The following is a 16,384-nucleotide window of genomic DNA, read 5'->3' on the forward strand; positions in this document are numbered from 1 at the left end:
GACATCTGCAGCTAGCAACACCCGTGATCTGGTTTTCTTTCTACAACACACAGTTTACCCAGACAACTTGCTCAATAGCTTCCCAACTCCGCCTCTGAGGTGGCTGGCAGCACTCAGTAGCTAAAATGAAAGACCGATCACCACATAAACATAGAAACAAATAAGTGCCGACACCACAGGGAGACTTGGAACGCATTGAAAAGATGCTATTGGACCAACAGAATGAGGCTTGAGCTACACTGCGAGAAGCTATTGGAGCAGCAGACCGAGGCTTGGATTGCATAGCGAGGCTGCCGGAACACCAGACTGAGGCTGGGAACGTAGTGAATACCGCCCCCCCCCCCTCCCAAACCCCGCGGACACTACAAGAAAGTAGTCGGAAAACCCTATAACCCACGATCGCAAATAATTCCCCCCCCCCACCCCGAAGCTGGTCTTCAAAAGTAGCACAGTTTGGCCAGGAAGCCGACGGAAGAGGAAGATTTGGAGCGCGACGGTTTAACGTCGGGGAAGAGGGGGGGTGGGCCGAGGGCGCCACTCCGTCGAGGGAGGTTGGTGGCTGAAAAGAGACTGTCGCAGTGTGGGATCTGGCCTGGCTGGACCCTGCCCGAGTGCCGCTGGTGAGTCAGGGCTTTTTTTTTTCCGCTTCACGACCTAAGTAGGGGAAGGAGTTTGCCTGTCGCTTTCACTTGTCCACGACTTCTTGTCTAACCTATTGCAGGTCCCGGTTGGAACGTTTATAAGATATCCAGGACGGAGCCTTTCTCGAGCTCATTCACATACTCGGTATTATTATTGTTGTTTAAACTGGCACTCTGATTCTGCTAGTGATGCCCGAGTGCTCTGTTTGAAAAGTGTAGCTGTTCAGAGTTAATTGAAAGTCTTCCTTTCTCTTGGCCAGGCATTTGTCCATAGACACGAAGAAGCTCGTCTCTTTGCGCATATTTCTTGTGATCTTTTGAGTGAGTCACTGAACTATTGCCTCAGCCCTCGGGGTTAGAAAATAAGCTTAGTGTATCTGATTGTATACCTTTATCTACTACCGAAAAAAGTATGAGCTAAATAATATATGTGAGGGGTGACATTCAGGTGGTGGTTCTGCTTTCCTCGCTGTAGATACTTTGAGATTATGAGATCCTTTCCCAGAGCTGCCAAGTTACTCAATTTTTTTTAAAGGGGGGGCGGGGGTACTATTTTGGCAGTCCTGCTTTTAACTTGCATATCAAGGTGGTTCCTGGTTCTACCCTTTGAAATCAGTGCTGCACATCCCATAATGCAGCATGATGGAGTTGCCAGACATTCATAACTAGCCAACAGTCTTCCTGGAACTGGGGTAACTTGGCAGTTTATTAACCAAAATTCATTATACACAAATGTTAAACCATACTGGTCTTAAGATGTCTAGATGTTTTTTTCTTTTCTCTGGACCCAGGTTGTGGCACTTTTCCTGCGCCATCTGCTTCTCAGGCTTTCTGAACCTGTCAAGATAAGCCTAGGGCAAAGGGAGAGAAGAGAGAAGACTATAGAAGGGCAAGGATCTGTTCAAGGACCGTAGCTTTTTAACATACTTATAGGTGATCTGAAAATGGGAACGTTGAGTGAGATGATTAAATTTGCGGAGGACACACAACTTTGACTGACCTAGTCCTTTCTGTTCCAGCCTGCTTTTAGCTAGAGATCTGTTATATTCTAGTCCAGAGGTGGGGAGCAAAGGCCACAATCCAGTTAGGTTTTCCCCAATGAATCTGCAAGAGACCTATTTGTATGCACTGCCTCCATTGTATGCAGATTCATTGGAGAAATCCTGAAAACGCAACTGGATTGCATTCTTTGTTCCCAACCCCTTGTCTGGTCCTTGCTACCTCCCAGGAATACAGTCGAGGGATGTAGCTCAAGGCTCAGTGTTCTCCTCTCTACCTTCAGCTCCAGTTTTCTCCTTTGTATCGATTTCATTTCTTTTCCTCCCTGAATACAGATTTTTAATGTTTGTAAACAGATCTGAAAGGTCTCTCAAGGGCATTATATAAATAACTTGGACTTGGAACTTGTGTTCTCAACCCAGTCTTCAGAACACACTTAGTCAGGTTTTCAGGATACCAATAATGAATATGCATGACAGAGATCTTCAGAGAATGGAGGTGGTGATGTAGTTTTTTCTCATGCATATTCATTGTAGATATCTCAGACTGGCTTGGTGTATCTCAAAGACTGGGTTGTGAACCTGTGCTTAGATGTATTTCTAGCTCTTGGGGAGGTGACTTTTTTTTTCTTTTCTTCTTAGTGTTTCTGAAATAGTGCTATTCTGGTACACTTATTGAAAGCAGAGCTTGTGTTAATCTAATCTAATCTAATCCTTAGGTTTGTATACCGCATCATGAAGTCAATTATTATCTCTTGATGCGCAGAAGCTTGAACAAACCCCAAAGGCTAAAAACAGTTTTTAAAAAATCTAATGACATAACATCAAACAAGGAGAGTGCCAGCATGATTTACCCTTTAGTTTTTCTTGCTCACTATCTTTTTTAGGTGAGATAAGTGAGCCAATGGTGGACTCCCAACTCTGAATACAGAGGGGCCCAAAAAATATATAGACACTTCTACATGAAAAATATCTCTCTGCATAAAAGCTTTGACTCTTTTGGTGGCCACATGGTGGCTTTGGCAATCATATGACTTCTGACATCTTTAGAAACAACATAATAATACTACACATTGCTGCCATAATTCAATTTAGATTTTGAAAAAGGGCATAGATAGCCACTATTGAAGTGGCTATACATTTTTTGGGGCCCCTGTCAAACTAGTTTTTAATGTTCATTTATTCATTGCATCTCACTGACAGTTGATCCCTTGTCAGTGAAGAGGCCAGTAGTACCCGCTCAGATTTTGGTATTGTTCAGGATTTGATTCCTTCACTGACAAGGGACTAATTGTTGCTGAAGTTCAGTGAAAAGATTTAAAGTTTGTGTGCAGAAAGCGCTGTGCATATTATTACTGTAGCTTTGTGTGCACATTTTTGATGCTGCTGTATGCACACCTTTCAAATTAGTTTTATGTCTATAAGAGAATAAAATTTTTGATTCCCAAAACATTGGACGTACCATCAATACATTCAAATATTCTTTATAATCAGCACCATCGCCAGTGTGTAAATTATACTTTGAGATACAATATGATATGAGTGGATGTGAGTTAGTTATCAACATGGTCAATTTATCACAACTGTGTATCAGAAGCCTACAGATTAGAGAATGACACGGTGAAAAAATTGGTCCCCGTCACCCGCCCCGTCCCCGTCTCACCATCCTCTGCACCACCCCTTCACCGCCCCGTCACCGCCACTGCCACCCAATTCACCGCCCCGTCACCGCCACTGCAACCCCATTCACCGCCCCGTCACCGCCACCGCTGCATACATAAAAGCCTCAAACGGGTACGATTTTAAATACTTTTCTTTATTTACTTATAAAGGAAACATTCTTTAAAACTTTAAAACTTAGTTAAATATTAGTTAATAACTATACAAAAACAAACACGACATGTACTTTTAATGCTTACAATGTTAGCCTACATGGTAAGTAGACGCGGCCGCTGTACCTAATTGCGGCAAAGATCTCCCTGCCGTGATTAGCATGGTGACCGCAGCTACGGCTGCAAGTCTCCCCTCCCCCCAGCGATCACGGCAGGAGGGCACCCAACCCCTCCTGTAGACCCCCCCAACGGCCCTCCCGACAATCGCAGCAGAAGGGTACCCAACCCCTCCTGCCGGTCCTCCCAATGGCCTCCCCTAAGATCGCCGGCAGGAGGGTACCCAACCCCTCCTGCTGGACCCCCCCCAACGAACCCTCCCACCCCGGAACCCCCTTAGTCTTACTTTCCAAGTTGGACCGGACGGCTCCTCACACGTATGGCCAGCAGGCTTGCCTCCGTCCAAATGAGGCGGGCCCGCCCCTACCCTGCCCAACCCACAGGATCCTAGGGCCTGATTGGTCTAGGCACCTAAAGCCACTCCCACTATAGGAGGGGCCTTAGGTGCTTGGGCCAATCAGGCCCTAGGATCCTGTGGGTTAGGCAGGGGAGGGGAGGGGCGGGCACGCCTCATTTGGACGGAGGCAGGCCTGCTTGCCAGACGAGCGAGGAGCTGTCCGGTCCAACTTGGAAAGTAAGACTAAGGGTGGTGTTTCGGGATGGCGGGGTTTGTTGGGGGAGGGTCCGGCAGGAGGGGTTGGGCACCCTCCTATTGGCGATATAGGAGGCCGTTGGGGAGGCCGGCAGGAGGGGTTGGGCACCCTCCTACCAGTGATCATAGGGGGGCTGTTGGGGAGCTGGCAGGAGGGGTTGGATATCCTCCTGCTGCGATCGTCGGGGGGGCTGTTGGGGTAGGCAGGAGGGGATGGGTACCCTCCTGCCGCGATCGTTGGGGGGGGGGCAGGTTCTATTGGCAGGAAGGGTTGATCTGACAAATGAGGAGCCAGTATATTGGGGGGCGGAGTCAATGCGGCAACGTGCAAGTTGGATCGAGAGTTGGAGGAGACAGACAACATGGCGGAGACATCAAACACCCGGTCACGAACACGGTGAAACACAGGTAAATAGCGGTTCCTAGAAGGGGGTACATTGGCCTGCGGGGACAAATCTTTTCACCGTTTTTGCGGGCGGTGAAAACTTTTGTCCCCGTGTCTGCGGCGATTTGGCTTTGGAGTCTCCATAACCCGCAGCCAAACCGCAGCCACGCCGCAGCTCCCTGCGGGGATCGCTCCCCGTGTCATTCTCTACTACAGATCACAACATAATATTACACTTCAACAGTAAGCACCCTAGACATATGTGTAAGAATATTCCTTTCACCCAATTTTTGCGATGTTGGAGAATTTGCTCTAGAGGGACTGATTATCAGGAGAATGCTGATGGGTTGATACACAAGTTTCAGGAAAAAGGCTATCCCTAAGTCCCTGCTATGAGGAGCAGCCACACTAGTTTGGTATAACCATCAAGTATATTTGTTGCAGGACAAACAGAAGGAAGATATAAATATTCTAGCTTGTGTGCTAAAGTATAATTTACACACTGGCGATGGTGCTGATTATAAAGAATATTTGAATGTATTGATGGTACATCCAATGTTTTGGGAATCAAAAATTTTATTCTCTTATAGACATAAAACTAATTTGAAAGATTTGTTATGTCCAGCTTTGGTTTGGACAAGAGAGGGACAAAAGAGGGAGACTCAAGGGATGCATAGAAAATGTGGACACTGTTTGGTGTTCTGTGATGTTGGAGACTTTAGAATTTTTATTTTTTAATTCTTTATTGATTTTCAATTTGAGTACAAAGTGCAATAAATTTTACATACAATTAATATCATGAACAGCACTACATTCGATCAAAGTATAATACAAAATTTATTACCCCCCCACCCTACCTGGATGTGTGTGCAAATCAAATAGGAAATAAAGGCATTATACAGCTAATCAGAGTTAACAAAATTCGTTAATGGACTCCATGTTGTTTTAAAGTTTATTATGACCCAATATTTCTGAATTCATTTTTTCATATCTATAACATAGACATAAAGTTTCCCACCAAAAGGAAAATTTTAGCCTGTCCAAGACTTAAGAAATTTTTGATATTAATACTCGGAAAATGATTAAATTGAGATCAGTGACTTCATGCATAACCTGTAATGTTATTTATGCATTGATTTGCCCTTGCTGGCTGATGTATATTGGGCAAACATCAAGGCATCTTAAAACTAATAGAACATAGACACTGTATGACATCAAATAAAATAATGGAACCATTAGTAGAACATTGTGAAAAGACAGCATTTCAACATTTAAGTGTGTCATGTTGGAACACATACTGGCAAAGGAGTGATGTGGTGACATTAGAAAACAGTTAAGAATGCAAGAGCAGTACAGGATTTTTTTCTTCGCAAACAATGATGCCAAAAGATCTTAATTTAGTGATGGAATGGAAAGCATTTCTCTAGCTTTATCTGAAAAATTGCTGATTTACTGCAACGTATTGATGTCATGATGCTAAGAATTGAAACTTTAAAACGGGAAACATGGATTTTTAAAATCAAAATTCTACCCAAAAAACAACAATTACAATATCTAGGGTTAAAGGATATTTCATAATTACTTGTATGTTATATAAAATAGGTAAAAAATACCTTCAGACTATCTTTTTATTTTTTTATTTAATGATATTTTTTAGCCTTTTTGTCTTTTATATATACCCACTTACTAGACCCTCAAACAATAAACTAGAAGGATGGTATATCATACAATGTAAACAGTTTTCAATGCATAGGACCTCACATAACATACGTTATCCCAAGTCCACATTCTGTTCAGTTTTCAAATCATTTCCTATTTTATATAACAAACATAGAAACATAGAAATAGACGGCAGATAAGGGCCCATGGCCCATCTAGTCTGCCCACCTTAATGTCCCTCCCCTACCTTTGCCCTGTGAATAGATCCCATGTGCCGATCCCATTTGGCCTTAAAATTAGGCACGCTGCTGGCCTCAATCACCTGTAGTGGAAGACTATTCCAGCGATCAACCACTCTTTCAGTGAAAAAGAATTTCCTGGTGTCACCTCGTAGTTTCCCGCCCCTGATTTTCAACGGATGCCCTCTTGTTGTCGTGGGACCCTTGAAAAAGAAGATATCTTCCTCCGCCTCGATGCGGCCCGTAAGATACTTGAACGTCTCGATCATGTCCCCCCTCTCTCTGCGCTCCTCGAGCGAGTATAGCTGTAATTTGTCAAGCCGTTTTTCGTATGGTAGATCCTTGAGTCCCGAGACCATCCGGGTGGCCATTCTTTGCACCGACTCCAGTCTCAGCACATCCTTGCGCTAATGCGGCCTCCAGAATTGCACACAGTATTCCAGGTGGGGCCTCACCATGGATCTATACAATGGCATAATGACTTCTGCCTTACGACTGACGAAACCCCTTCGTATGCAGCCCATGATTTGTCTTGCCTTGGACGAAGCCTGCTCCACTTGATTGGCAGACTTCATGTCCTCACTGACGATTACCCCCAAGTCTCGTTCTGCTACCGTTTTTGCTAGGATCTCGCCATTAAGGGTATAAGACTTGCATGGATTCTGGCTGCCCAGGTGCATAACTTTGCATTTTTTGGCATTGAAGTTGAGTTGCCATGTCCTAGACCATCGCTCCAGTAGGAGTAGGTCGTGCATCATGTTGTCGGGCACTGAATCTTCGTCTGTTGTGCATTTGCCCACTACATTACTCAGTTTGGCGTCATCGGCGAATAATGTTACTTTACCTCGAAGCCCTTCTGCCAAGTCTCTTATAAAGATGTTGAATAGGATTGGGCCCAAGACTGAGCCCTGTGGTACTCCACTAATCACCTCCGTCATTTCGGAGGGGGTGCCGTTCACCACAACCCTTTGGAGCCTACCTCCAAGCCAGCTCCCAACCCATTTCGTCAATGTGTTACCTAATCCTATAGAACTCATCTTGCTCAGTAACCTGCGGTGTGGTACGCTATCGAATGCTTTGCTAAAGTCCAGGTACACGATGTCCAGGGACTCCCCTATATCCAGCTTCCCCGTTACCCAGTCAAAGAAGCTGATCAGGTTGGATTGGCAGGATCTCCCCTTAGTAAATCCATGTTGTCGGGGATCCCGTAGATTCTCCTCATCCAGGATCTTATCTAATTGGTGTTTGATTAGAGTTTCCATTAGTTTGCTCACTATCGATGTTAGACTCACTGGTCTGTAGTTTGCTGTCTCCATCTTTGAGCCTTTCTTGTGGAGTGGAATGACGTTAGCCGTCCTCCAGTCCAATGGGACGCTGCCTGTACTAAGGGAGAGGTTGAAGAGCGCGGACAGTGGCTCCGCCAAGACATCACTCAGCTCCCTAAGCACCCTGGGGTGCAGGTTGTCCGGCCCCATTGCTTTGTTAACCTTGAGCTTTGACAGCTCACTGTAGACACTACTGGGCGTAAACTCAAAGTTACTAAACGGGTCAACTGAGCCAACCCTTGTCTGTAGCTGAGGGCCGAGCCCTGGCGCTTCTCGGGTGAAGACTGAGCAGAAGTATTCATTTAATAGTTGGGCTTTTTCCGAATCCTTTTCCACATAGTCTCCGTCTGGTTTCCTAAGACGTACAATCCCGCCTGAGTTTTTTCTTCTATCACTGATATACCTGAAGAAGGATTTATCTCCCTTCTGGATGTTCTTTGCTAGAGACTCCTCCATGAGGAATTTAGCCTCCCTGACTGCTGTTTTGACGGCTTTTGATTTGGCCAGGTAGTCTGCTCTAGAGTCCTGCTTCCCTGATTGTTTGTAAGAGATGAATGCTTTTTTCTTCTCCTTGATCAGGTCTGAGATCTCCACAGTAAACCACTGTGGCTTATTGTTCCTTCGCCGTTTACTTACTGATTTTACATAGCGGTTTGTTGCTTCTTGTATGGTTGCTTTCAAAGTCGACCACATGTCTTCCACGTTATCGGTTTCTTCTTGGCTTTGTAGCGCCTGGTGAACGAAGTCTCCCATTTCTTTGAAATTTGTGTCCTTGAATTTGAGGACTTTGGTTAGTGTAGTAGATTTAGTGAAACCTTTCATGATATTGAACCATACCATGTTATGGTCACTGGAGGCCAATGTGTCGCCCACCGAGACCTCTGTGACACTTTCTCCATTGGTAAGTATCAGGTCCAGTATTGCCTGATCCCTTGTCGGTTCCAACACCAGTTGCCTGAGGCTTGCTCCTTTCATAGAGTTTAATAGCCTCCTGCTGCTGCCGGAAGCAGAGGTAAGTGTAACCCAATCCACATCAGGCATGTTGAAGTCACCTAGCAATACTGTGTCCCCACGCAAGGTGATATTTTCTATATCTTCGATTATTTCCATATCCAGGTCATCCTGTTGTCTTGGGGGTCTGTAAATTATGCCAAGATACAAGCATTTGTCCTTCCCTCTGGCCAAATTAACCCAAAGGGATTCCCCAGTATACTGGACATCTGAGATTCTCGTGACCTTAATGTCATCTTTAGTATATAATGCTACACCCCCTCCCTTCCTACCCTCTCTGTCCCGGCGAAGCAAGTTGTAACCCAGTATGACCATGTCCCACCCGTGGGAGTCTGTGAGCCAGGTTTCGGATATCGCCACCACATCCAGGTCGGCATTCCTTATTTCTGTTTCCAATTCCAGGATCTTGTTTCCTAAACTGTGTGCGTTGACGTACATAGCCCTCCATGTTATATTTTTGTTACGTCTCAGTGGGGATATTCCTGTTTGAGCTATTTGAACACCTTTAGCATTGTTTGTGTTATTTGTGCTTTCCTGAGGCTCAGAACCACAATGTGTACTCCCCATATACCCAGAACTACAGTGTGTACTCCCCCTAGACCCGGAATTACAATGTGACCCATAAATATGATGTGACCCTACTCCCGACTCAAAAGTGTGTGCAGTCACCCCTAACCCAGAATTTCGGTGTCTACTTTCCTCAGCCTCATAAATGTATTGGCATTTTAGTTCGCCTGGTATGTTGTTTGTGCCTGTACCCTCCCCCGACTTACCTAGTTTAAAGTAATCTATGAAATATCCTTTAAGCCTAGATATTATAAGAATTGAAACTTTGGCATCCGAGATGGGAATCGCCATTTTGAAGCAGCCATGATACTTGACTCTCTCATAGGCTTCCTCTGAAGACGTGCTTGGCGAAACAGGGTATCCCTGTCTGGACTATTGGTGCAGCACATTGTTGTAAGAAGAGGAAATGTCTGAAATAGACTATTCGTGAGTTAGTATTTTGTTTTTTTTCCCTGCAGTGCTTGTTGATTGAGAGAAACAGACTGATTGATTTCCCCAGAGTTGATAAGAGACTGTCTGCAACATTACATTGAAGTGCTTTAGAAAAGACTAAATGGAGTTTTTTTTTAATGACCAATGATTAAGCTGTGTCTGCTATTTATGGAACTTATGCTGTTATTAGTGAAATGCAGTAACATTGAGGTCTTTTTTTTTTTGTCTTCTCCATCTTGTAGATGTTGGCTTCTCTGGAAGAGAGTTGAATGTATTGGTTTGTTAAGTTGATTTCAACTACCTCAATATTGACTGGGTAAATGTAACAGAACAAAAAGAAAAGTTCCAACCTCAACTGCAGTAAAAAACAACCGAGAGCAAACAAAACAAAACTGCAGATCTGTACAAGACGTAGGCAAAATTAATTGGTGACAAAAAAATATATGACAAAAAAATATATATATGCGTACCCTTTTACCAATCAGGGGACCCGACACGGTCCGTGTTTCGGACAAACCTTCGTCAGGGGTCCATGGTAAAAATAGGGGGAGAAAAACAAAAAATCACAAAAAATACTGTATAGTGGCAGCAAAGAATGAGCGACGTCAAGGTCCGTCACTGTAAAAAGCCGTCAAGAAAAATGTAACATCAGGGCATGCTAGGGAGATTAAAATTCCTTGATGAAATCAAGGACTGCTTTATAGAGCAGCTGGTTCTGGAACCGACAAGAGGTGAAACAATGCTAGACTAGTGGAGAAGTAATGGTGCTGGGGCTGCTTGATAACAGTGATCATAACATGATCAGATTTGATATAATCTGTGGAAATCCAATAGAGTAGCATTTAATTTTTTTTTTTTTTTAAAGGAGACTATGATAACATGAAGAGAATGGTAAAAAAGGAACTTGGAGAAGCAGCTGCAAAGGTCAAAAATTTACATCAGACATGGATGTTATTAAAAAATATCACACAAGAAAAAATGAGTGCATATCTGAGATAATCTGAAACTGGGGAATCGGTTAAACAAAGTGTGGAGAGAAAAGACTTAGATATAACTGCACCCTGAAAAACCAAGAACAAAAGAGGTGTACTAGAATATGCCTTAGCCAAAATCACCTCTGTGATTAGCAACTAATATAGTACAAAGCTAATTTGTGACAAGCCTCAGAGACCTTACATTCAAGCAGTGTGCTGCTGAGTACGTTTATCAGGTCAGAATCTCAATCACTGGTTTGTAACAAATATTTTGAATATTTTTAAATATGTTTTTACATAAATTTTAAATGTGTCTTATCAATCAGAAAAATCCCACATTCAACGATAGTGCATGAACTAATAAACAGCACTTATCTTGAAAATCAGCACTGCATTTAAGACCCAACGGGGCCACCGTTTCACCATTACCGGCTTCGTCAGGGGAAATGCCAAAACAGTGCCTGAAATATTCAAAGAATGATTAATGAATTAAAGAAGATTTAAAATTAAGACACAAACTTAACAAAGTGCTTAAAGCAGCAAAATTACGGAACAGAACTGTTCCTTGATTCAAGCGTACTGCTCTCAAAATTGCGTTGGCTAATGTGGACACCGTGCCATTTACCAATGATCCAATATTGTAACCCACCTTTTATAACTTTTGTAATCCGCCTTGAACTGCAAGGTAATGGCGGAATAGAAATCTCGTAATGTAATGTAATTTAAAGCTCAATAACAATCAATTACGTCATGATGTAAAAGACGTAAAAAACGTGCAAAACGTCAAAAGCATACCCTCTACATTATGTATATAACAATAAGTATTGTGTTTTTCAATCAGATTTCTATAAATGAAAACTCATATTTGAGAAATGCATTTAGTAATAGACCAACCAGTCAATCTTATCGTTTAGTCCTGTAGGGAACAAGGAATTCAAAGTAAAAATCCAATACGTTTCCCTTCTTTTCAAAGCTAAAGTCCTATCACTTCCCCTGTCATTCTTCCTAACTGTATCAATGATGAATCCCTTCAGGTTATTGAAAGAATGTAAAGCATCCATACAGTGTTGTACAAGCGGTTCTTTAGTACTTGCTCTTTTAATATTAGATTTATGTTCAGCAAGACGTGTTTTGAAGGGTCTTGTTGTCATGCCCACATAAATCTTGGGGCATGTACAGGTGATTTTGGCTTAGGCATGTAACTGCACCCTCCCATTACCAAAGTAATATAAGGTTAGGGGCAAAAAATACCACACAACCACAAGAAAGCTTTTTTTAGCTTATAGACAAGAGATATTATATCTTGAATCATCTTTTAGGCAGGTTTATCCTTGTAAATGATTGGTACAGTTTGGAGGGACTAAATATATGCCTTTTGCTCCTGAACAATTAAAAGCCTTCCTAGAACTTAAAAAGATTACACTTCCCCCTCCCCATTCGTGGTTTCTGCACTCGCGATTTCACATAATCGTGATTTTTTTCCTGGGGAGGAGGAAAATTAAAAAACCCATATTTTTTACCTCCCTGCTGCCTTCCCGGCCTTACCTGGTGGTCTAGCGGGCTTTCGGGGCAGGAGAGATCTTCCTACGCTCCTGCCCCATTCAGATTGCCATGAGGAAATGGCTGCACGGGGCAGGAGCATAGGAAGATCGCTCCTGCCCCGAAAGCCCTCTAGACCACCAGGTAAGGCCGGGAAGGCGGCAGGGAGGTGGGGGTGGGTCAGAGCGAGCTAATTGCGGTTTTTCGCCATTCGCGGTCCGGCTCTGCCCGTATCCCCCGCGAATAAAGAGGGAGAAGTGTACTTAAAAGAATGTTAGACTGGAAAATATACAGCTGCAAATTTAACACTGGATTTTATTAAACTGTGGTAGAGGTTTATTCTGTGGGCCAGAGAGGTAAATGCTCCGACACTTATAGAATTCCTATCAGCGTCGGCCCACGTTAGAAACAACAACAACAAAAAAGAAACCACTATTGTGGTTTAGTTAAAGGAGTTCTAAGTATTAGGTCCTTTTTTCTTTTTTTATATTATTTCCTTATTTTGGATCTCCTTGTCCTAATCATATTACACTCTCCTTTTTTTCTCTATTTTGGTCTAAGGAAAACTAGAACATATTTTCTTTTTCCTCTGGAGAGCGAGGTTTCTTAGTGTGTATTCTTCTTTGCATTGCTGTAAAAGGGGATACTTGTGGAATTTTTATTTAAAATTGCATAAAGAAAAAAAGAAATTTATTCCTACCACTGTCTCATGACGCACAAATACACGCACAGGGGCTATTCATTTGTTCTCCATGATACCTGATTGGGTCTGAAAGCATATTGGGTTAGAAACCCTGCATAAGCCTAGTCAAGCTTATAGGATTGCCATTATGAATATGCATGAGATGGATTTCCAGCACAACAAGGGAGTTGTGAGGATAAGATGTCAATAATTCAGCCACGTGTGTAAAATTCAAGATACATTTTATTGATTGTAGCACTGCGAAGTCTTGAAGACTCGATACTGATAGTGTTTTGGCGTCTATGCAAGAATCTCAAATGCTTATTACACTATCACATGAATAGAGCATTTAAAACAGGTCACTATAAGAAGCGAACAGAGCAGTAACTGGTGTCCAAAGCAAAGCTGAGGGTCACGAGTGTCCAAAGCCATGGATTTTCAAAAAAAAAATCTTTAGTAGAAAACAGAGAAAAGCAGCTCAGGCTCTAGAACAGTGGTCTCAAACTCAAACCCTTTGCAGGGCCACATTTTGGATTTGTAGGTATTTGGAGAGCCTCAGAAAAAATAATTAATGCCTTATTAAAGAAATGACAATTTTGCATAAGGTAAAACTCTTTATAGTTTATAAGTTTTTCCTTTTGGCTAAGTCTTAATAATAATATTGTCATTTATAGCTAAAGAGACATATGATCAAGAAACTGTTTTATTTTACTTTTGTGATTATGATAAACATATTGAGGGCCTCAAAATAGTACCTGGTGGGTCGCATGTGGCCCCTGGGCTGCGAGTTTGAAACCACTGCTCTAGAACATATTGGAGAAGCGCAAGAAAGAGAAAAAAAAAGAAATGAGATTCTTGGTCACAAACAATCCCAACAAGCAGAACAGAAACATACGGTATTCAGTAGAATCTGTTATCCAGCACTCTCGGGGATTGGTGGATACCGGATAACTTTTTCTGATTAATTGAGAGCTTGTTAGAAACCTTGTCTAACACATTCTCAATCCTCCCCATGCCTCAAAGCAGCAGTGCAGCACCAGTCCTGAGCTGCAAAGTCCTCCATTCCTCCCACCCTTGCTCAAGCTCCAAAGTGGCAAAAGCAGGCGGCTTGCTTGAGCCGTGAACTCCTTTGCTTGCTCCCGCCTTCTCTCCCTTCCTCACTCAAGCGCAGGAAGTATCCTCAAAACAGGCTGCTTGCAGATAGCCCCGGCAGGACCTTTCCTCTGACGCATCTCTTCCAGCGCATCAGAGGAAAGGCCTTGCCACGGCTTGCCGCGACCAGCCCGTTTTGAGGTTGCCTCCTGCTGACCGGCTGCACTTGGATAAGGAAGGGAGAGAAGGAGGGAGGGAGTTTGCAGCTCAAGAGTCACCACCTGTTTCAGCCTCTTTGGGGCTTGAAGGAGGGAGGAGGGCTTTGTGGCTCAGGGCCGCTGCTGCGCTGGTGGTTCTGGGCAAGAGGGAGAGGTGTTTGTAGTTACTTTGCAGCTTGAGGGAGAGAGGATTTGCAGCTCAGGACACTGGGGGGGGGGGGTGCATTTTTTTCCCACTGGCAATTTTTTTTTGCCTGTTGTGTGAGTTCCAGTTAACTGAGACTCTACTGTATTGCTCCCACCCAATAGTCATATTAACAAACAAGGATAGAGTAAGTAAGTAAAATGGAAGATAGAGGGGGAAATTGCTAAACTATGAGCAGATTCTTCATGCCAAGTCTGGAAATACTTCTAATCTTGGAGGCATCCTTTGTGGCATTATTAATTACAGTGTAATGTCTTAAGGCAAAATAACTGCTAGATACAATGATTGATTCATTTAAACTGAGTGTCATGAAAATGTAAAGTGGGGGGAGGGTAAATAAACATACTGAATTGTATCTGACTTGGTTTTTTTGTTTTACTTTGCTATTTTGTCTTTTTTCATTTCCAGGTTAGCTAATACGGCATTTTAGTATGTGTGTTTTACATTATGAACAATCATTTTGCAAAACTGTCAGTTTTGTAATTTCATTTTAATTTTCTGTCTGAAACGCAAAACTGTCAGTTTTGTAATTTCATTTTAATTTTCTATCTGAAACGCTAAGTCACAAGTTACTGCTTGACATTTTGATGCCTGAGGCAGGATGTTGTATCATGTGATATTCCTGTAATAGTTTCATTTCAGTATGAATTCAAAATTTATTCCTTATTGTCCTGCTAGACTAGTCCAGACACTTTGGTTGTGTCCCTTTACCAGCAGATAGAGGCATGAAAGTTTGAATTTTTTGGTGATACCGCTTTTATAAGGAGCGACGCAGCCTCGAGCAACTCAGTATTTCTGTGCCACCACTAGATGGTGCAGGTTGAACTGGTGCAGCAAGCTGAGTTGTTCCAAGCTGTACCACTCCTTTCTTATAGTGGTGATGGGAGGTAAAGAAAATTGAATACTCCTCCAATGACATCTGTTGTTACAGGAGCATGATCCATTGGTCTGGCCTGGTCTAGCAGACCTCTATTCACAGTTCAGTTTTATTTAATATATTGCCAGTCTTATGAATATCTAAGTGGTTTTCAATGAAAGAGTTGGAGGTAAGGGAAAATGACTATAATCTAAGCCTCCTTTCATGTTTTACCTTATCTGTAAATAAAGTAACATAATTGAACCATTGTAAAGTGAAGTATAGTGTAAGTACAGTTGATGTCTGACTTAAGATACAATAAGAGAGGAGAAGTGAAAAGTGAAGTTCAACGTTGAGAAATGTAAAGTATTGCATATGGGAAGCAGAAACCCGAGGTACAGCTATACGATGGGAGGGATGTTATTGAATGAGAGTACCCAAGAGAGGGACTTGGGGGTAATGGTGGACACGTCAATGAAGCCGACGGCACAGTGCGCAGCGGCCGCTAAGAGAGCGAATAGAATGCTAGGTATAATCAAGAAGGGTATTACAACCAGGACGAAAGAAGTTATCCTGCCGCTGTATCGGGTGATGGTGCGCCCATACCTGGAATACTGCGTCCAGTTTTGGTCGCCGTACCTTAAGAAGGATATGGCGTTACTCGAGAGAGTTCAGAGAAGAGCACCACATCTGATAAAAGGGATGGAAAACCTTTCATACGCTGAGAGATTGGAGAAACAGGGTCTCTTTTCCCTGGAGAAGAGGAGACTTAGAGGGGATATGATAGAGACTTATAAGATCATGAGGGGCATAGAGAGAGTAGAGAGGGACAGATTCTTCAAACTTTCAAAAAATAAAAGAACAAGAGGGCATTCAGAAAAGTTGAAAGGGGACAGATTCAATACAAATGCCAGGAAGTTCTTCTTTACCCAATGTGTGGTGAACACCTGGAATGCACTTCCAGAGGACGTTATAAGGCAGAGTACAGTACTGGGATTTAAGAAAGGATTGGACAATTTC

The 16,384-nt window shown here is 42.9% G+C and overlaps 1 protein-coding gene across 1 annotated transcript in view; it reads left to right on the plus strand.

Annotated features, from left to right (window-relative positions):
- Positions 1 to 333: 333 nt before the first annotated feature.
- FBXO30 (F-box protein 30) overlaps positions 334 to 16,384 on the plus strand; it is a 48,555-nt gene continuing 32,504 nt past the window's right edge. Inside the window, exon 1 of the mRNA XM_033938699.1 lies at positions 334 to 620. The gene's annotated coding sequence lies outside the window, so the exon portion shown is untranslated. The remainder of the gene's footprint in view (positions 621 to 16,384) is intronic.

Source organism: Geotrypetes seraphini, chromosome 3 (genome assembly GCF_902459505.1).
Source record: "Geotrypetes seraphini chromosome 3, aGeoSer1.1, whole genome shotgun sequence".
Lineage (NCBI taxonomy): Eukaryota > Metazoa > Chordata > Amphibia > Gymnophiona > Dermophiidae > Geotrypetes > Geotrypetes seraphini.